The sequence below is a fragment of the Elephantulus edwardii genome, unplaced genomic scaffold (genome assembly GCF_000299155.1).
Source record: "Elephantulus edwardii isolate Elephantulus edwardi_28Jun2011 unplaced genomic scaffold, EleEdw1.0 scaffold00090, whole genome shotgun sequence".
In the NCBI taxonomy this organism is placed as follows: Eukaryota; Metazoa; Chordata; class Mammalia; order Macroscelidea; family Macroscelididae; genus Elephantulus; species Elephantulus edwardii.
The window spans coordinates 7,772,879-7,778,763 of record NW_006399840.1 but is presented as its reverse complement, the minus strand read 5'-3'; the positions used below and the strand labels follow the sequence as shown (position 1 = coordinate 7,778,763).

At 35.8% G+C, this 5,885-nt stretch overlaps 1 protein-coding gene across 1 annotated transcript in view; it reads left to right on the top strand.

The window, feature by feature from the left end:
- Nucleotides 1–5,885, top strand: part of USH2A (Usher syndrome 2A (autosomal recessive, mild)) — a 1,454,174-nt gene that overhangs the window by 314,420 nt on the left and 1,133,869 nt on the right. The window lies entirely within an intron of this gene.

The following is a 5,885-nucleotide window of genomic DNA, read 5'->3' as shown; positions in this document are numbered from 1 at the left end:
TCTATCCTCCCTAGTCATTGTCCAACTCTCTGATGCATAACAAGTGATTGCAAAGACCATGGCCTGTATCAGGCGCACCTTAGTCTCCAGAAAGTCACCGTTGCTCTTGAGTACTTTAGAGAGGTCCCTAATAGCAGACTTTCCCATCTCAATATATGCTTTATAATTCTTCTTAAAGTAATGGTCAAAACTCCCATTCAATACTAAGAAGTATTTAATATTTTTAGGGTTTCCCCCTTAAATTTTAACTTAACCTCATTTGTTTTTTGAACCATGTCCTTTAGCCTTCAGCATAGTTACACCCAAGACTAATAGTTATCTGACTTTTAATTAGTTCAACAATGTCTAATAATAACAGATCTTCTCCCATAGTCTACTCTCTACTCCAACTTAATTCAGGATCAAGAATTTATTTTACAGAATAATCAGTTTTGCTCTCAGGTTGACTAGTAGTGGAATTGATCCCTTTAGATTAAAGGCTAGTTTGAGATGTTAACCTAAATTAATAGGAAGAACCAAAGTAGTAGGTACAAGATGTATTGTTAAATAACACCAAGCTTAAGCTCAAGAAAATAGAATTCCATCAAGTAAAAGAGTAGCAGAATGGATAAGAAAATAGTCAATATACTCTCTAGAGGAGATGAGGTACAAAAAGAATGATAAAGAAAAGGAAAGAAATGACAAAGAAAAAGATAAGCAAAAATGAGTAAATGACAACAAAAAAGAGCAGAAGTGGCAATATTAACTGTACTTAAAGGAAAAACTAACATACAAGAGATAGACATTATATAGTTAATGAGTCAATAAAACAAAATGTAGCCATCACCAATATATATATATATATTTATATATATATACACACATATACATCCAATAGAGCTGCAAACTACACAACAGAGTGGCATCCACTTCTGAAAGGCCCTACCTCCGAAAACCTCTATGAAGGTGGAGAAACAATGAAAGTTATACAAGTGTTCAGGAAGGACAGGATAACTAGAAACAAAGATGCAAAATAACTATACTACTAACCAGGAATTACAAATATAATTAACAATTGACCTCATAGATGTATACAGATGTATACATCCAACAAGAGCTTGATAAACATTCTTCTTCAGTACACAGGGAACTTTCTCTAGAATGGACTATATATTAAGTCACAAAGCAAGCCTCAATAAATTAAACCAAACAATACAAACCATTAGAATACTAAACATTTTCTCAAAGCACAGTGCTCTAAAGTTAGAAATCAACTACAGAAAAGTCAAAGGAGGAAACACTGCCATTTTCTTGGCAACTAAATAACACCCTGCTTGAACTCTACTAGAAAATAGATCAGTTGTTTTAAAAAGTAGAAGTGAATAGTTTCTGGAAACAAATAGGAAAGAAAATACACTATACCAAACTTTTGAACACATAAAAAGCAGTATTTTAAGGTCAATTTGTACTTATAAACAAACATAACCATTAGCTTAATCCAAAATCTCCACCAATTAGAAATAGAAGAACAAAACAACTAGTTAGCATTACACACAGTGAAGAGATTAAAGATACTCCCTTGTGAAAAGAGACCAGACAAGGATGATTGGTTTCACCACTCTCATTCAAAATTGGAAGTTCTAGGTAAAGCAGTAAGAGAAAAAAAGAAAATAAGAAGCATTTAGTTTATCAAAGAGAAGTAAAAATATCTCTATTTGCAAATTTTAAAATATTATACATAGAAAATTTCAAAAAATCATCAAGAAAAGTGCTGTACCAAATGTACCAATTAGGCAAAGTATCATGATACAGGGTTAATATACAAAAATTGGGTGGTTCTCTACAGTGAAAATAAGAACTCTGAAAAGGAAATAAGGAAACTAATAACAATTACAACAGCCATCCACAAAAAAAAAAAAAATCTAACCAGACACACTATACTATAAAAAGAGCAAGGACCACTTGGGGGCCTTTGCCAGCTCCACAATGAAAAACTGTCTCCATCAATATCAGCAACAAAAAACCAATTCTCATGAAGTCAGACATGTCCCCTATGCTCCTGTATTTCTTTTTATTCTTCTAAACATCAAATCTACTGCATTATGGTCCAAAATCTATTGAAACATCTCATAGACCACACCGAACCATATTAGGAAAGTTAAAAAGTGCAGGTTAGGACGAACTCTTTTTATATTTCTCAATTTAAAGGAACTAAAGAGCAAATCCAAGCCTTGAGTTGCAATACTTACAGATGTTATTGGCAGAATAGTGAATGATCCAGGTAACATCAAAAGAAGATTGAAAGAATACACAGTCACTGTACTAAAAAGAAGTGGATGATACAGAAATTGAATGAAATAGTATATGATCAACAACCAATGGTAAGAAAGGAGGAAGTACAAATTGCTTTGAAAGATAGGCCCCAGAAATTGATGTAATACCAATTGACATACTTTGACTAATAGATTAAACCCTGGATGCACTCACCAAGTTGTTCCAAGAAATCTGGAGGGCATCTGCCTGCCGATCTGACTCAAGAGTTCTATATTTATTCCCACTTGACAAAAAGGTGATCAATAAAATGTAGAAATTATAGAACATTATTACCATTATCACATGCAAGTAATATCTTATTGAAGATTATAAAAAAAATAACTGAACAGTGCATTGACAGAGAACTTCCAGAAACTCAAACTGGATTCAGAAAAAGCCATAGCACTAGGTATACCATTGCCAATGTCCGATGGATCTTGGCTGAAAGCAGATAGCACCAGAATGATGCTTGCAAAACTAGGTTTGCAGAAAGCAGATATAAAATTCATACTTCATACCAAAACTGACCTAAGGTGGATCAAAATTCTTATTGTAAAACATAAAGGCATAAAGATCATCAGAGAAAATAAAATAAGAACTAACTTAGAAGTTCTAATCTACTACACTGAAAATGTATTGCACAGGAAAAGCCTGCAGTCACAAAACTCTCCAAATTACTGAGGAGCAATGATGTCATTTTGAGGACTAAGATGTCCCTGATTCAGGCTATAGTATTGCTATGCATCTGAGAGTTGGACAATGAATGAATAAGGATGGCATAAGAAGAACTGATGACTTTATGTTGTGGTATTGGAGAAGAGTACTGGAGATACCGTAGAATATCAAAAGAACAAACATATGTTTGGAGAAGGCGCAGCCATAGTGTTCCTTGGAGGCAAAGACGACACATATTTTGGGCATGTTGCTGGGATGGGCTATTCCTTTGAGAAGGTCATCATGTTTATGAAGGTAGAGAATCAGCAAAAGAGATTGAAGACCCTCAATTAGATGAATTGACATAGTGACTGTAGCATTGGACTGTAGTATGTCAGAAATTGTGAGAATGGCACAGGATAGAATAGGGTTTGGATTTGTTATTCATAAGAATGCTGTGAGTAATACTTGATTTGATGGCACCTAACAATAGCAACAACAACAATCTCCTGCATGTGGGACTCTGGTGGCTTAGTGAGAAGGAATTGCCCTTCCGTGCAAAAGTATACAGTTGAAATCCACCAGCTGTTCTGTGGGGGAAAGGTGGTCACTTGCTTGTGACTTGCTATCTCTGAAAACCTATGGGAGAGTCAACTCTGTGTCAGTTCCAATTTGATGGTACTAGCAGCAACAATAACAGCAATCTACTGCATAGAGATTCAGGTGACGTATTGGTAAGGAATTGTATTGCCAACCCAAAGGAAGGCTACTCAAAACTATTAGCTGCACTATAGGAGAAAGATTGGCAGTTTGCTGTGTACAATGTGCAGGGTCTGGAGACTCACTGCACGGTCTGCTATAAATTAATTTAGACTCAATTGTCCATAAAAACAACAGTAAGAATGTACTACATAGAAAATAATGTACTACATAGAAAGTTCTAGGGTGTAAGAAGTTATGTGTTGTCCGCATGTCCTCAGCTTTCTTGCTCCATGAGCTCTGAGCCCACAGTCCTATGTCATACTACTCTGTGGTTCACTTTCATCTCTGCTATTCCCACCACTCCTGTGCGATAGTTGCCACTTCTGCTGTTACACTCCGTCTGTGCCTCTACATTGTGTGTGTGTATTGTATAATAGTCGTGCTCATGATAATACATATTAACTTTTGAAATATCTTAGTACTGCTAACCTCTTCACCTTTACCTATTACCACTTGTTATTTTGAAGTTTATATCCAGGAATGCTGAACTGCTTGTGTTTTGACACTCTGCTCTGCTGTTTCTTTTCTCTCTTCTCTGGTTTGCCTACCTTCTATTCTACTTTTAATATGCATTGTGAATATCTCCTTGTAGACTTATTTTCCCATTTTCTACTGCCATAATACTATGTAGTTATCCCTTTGTGCATGCACACATGCTATTACAGCTTTATTATTTTTGTTATTTCTGTATTGTATTTAAACACGAGGTTTTCATATTTTTCGTTCTCGTTAGACTATATACTTCTTAAGAACATGGAAAACTTGATCATACTCATACTCGTATATTTGGTGCTATTTGTAGTCCCAATACATAATTGGTTCCCAATTAGTATTATTTATCTCAATCAATATTTAATCAGCTTGATTATATTGATAATTTGAGGACTCAGGAGAATTGTATTATTCACTAGAAACTATTACTTTTAAAGTGCTATATATAGATAAGTGCGATTATCTCATTAGTAGTAAAAATGGAAATACTCAAGAGACACTCATATAAATTGTTGTTGTTGTTATATGTCATTGAGTTGACTACACCTCATAGCAACCCTTTAATAGCTCTGAATCCTGCCCTCCCTGAGCCAATTTTATGATCTCTGATATCCCTTTCCCAGTTACCACACTCACTGTGTCAATCCATCGCATCCATGGTTTTCCTTAACTACGCTGACCCTCCACCCTTCCAAGCATAATGTCCTTCTCCAAGGAGTGGTCGCTCCTGGATGCATGCCCAAAGTGTATGAGATGGAGTTTCAAAATCCTTGCCTCTAACAAAAAAATTGGTTTCATCCTTTCTAATATGGACCTGTTTGTTCTCTTGGCAGTTAATGATGTGCTTAATACCATCCAGCACCACAACTCAAAAGCATTGATTCTTCTTCTGTCATCCTTAGTCATTGCCCAGCTCTTTGATGCATAGCAAGTAATTGCAAAGACAATGATCTGAAACAGGTGCACCTTAATTTCAAGACTGACATTGTTACTCTTCAGCATTCTGGAGAAGTCCCTGACAGCCAACTTTCCCATTGTAACTGATCTTTTAAATTCCTGACTGCTGTTGCCAAGAGTGTTGATTATGGATCTGAACCAGATGAAATTGCTAAGAGTTTCAATCTATTCTTCAATCTTGACGCTGTCAATTGGCCCAGTGGTGATAATCTTTGTTTGCTTGATCTTGAGCTTCAATCCATACTGAAGACTTCAGTCCTTGCCCTTCTGCAGCAAACACTTCAGGTCTTCCTTAGTTTTGGCAAACAAGGTGTGTCATCTACATATGACAGGTTTTTTTAATTAATCTTCCTCCAATCCTAATGCTGCATTTCTCCCCATAAAGTCCAGCCTCCAAAATGATCTCTTCCACATATAGATTGAAAAGTTATGGAAAAGGAAAAAAAAAGTTATGGAAAAGGAGAAATCCCTGCCATGCTTTTTTAGCCATGCAGTTTATATATATATATATTTGGGTTTATATGTATGAGTGTGTGTGTATTGATGTTATTAGATGCCATCAAGTTGAGTACAACTCATAGCGATCCTATGAACAAAAGATCTGAACCCTTTTATATGCTGCACCATCCTCAGGAAAACAAACAGATTCATCCTGGAAAGGGTTAAACCGGGTGGCTCCTTGGAGGCAAGGATTCTGAGGCTCTGTCTAACATACTTTGGACATGTTG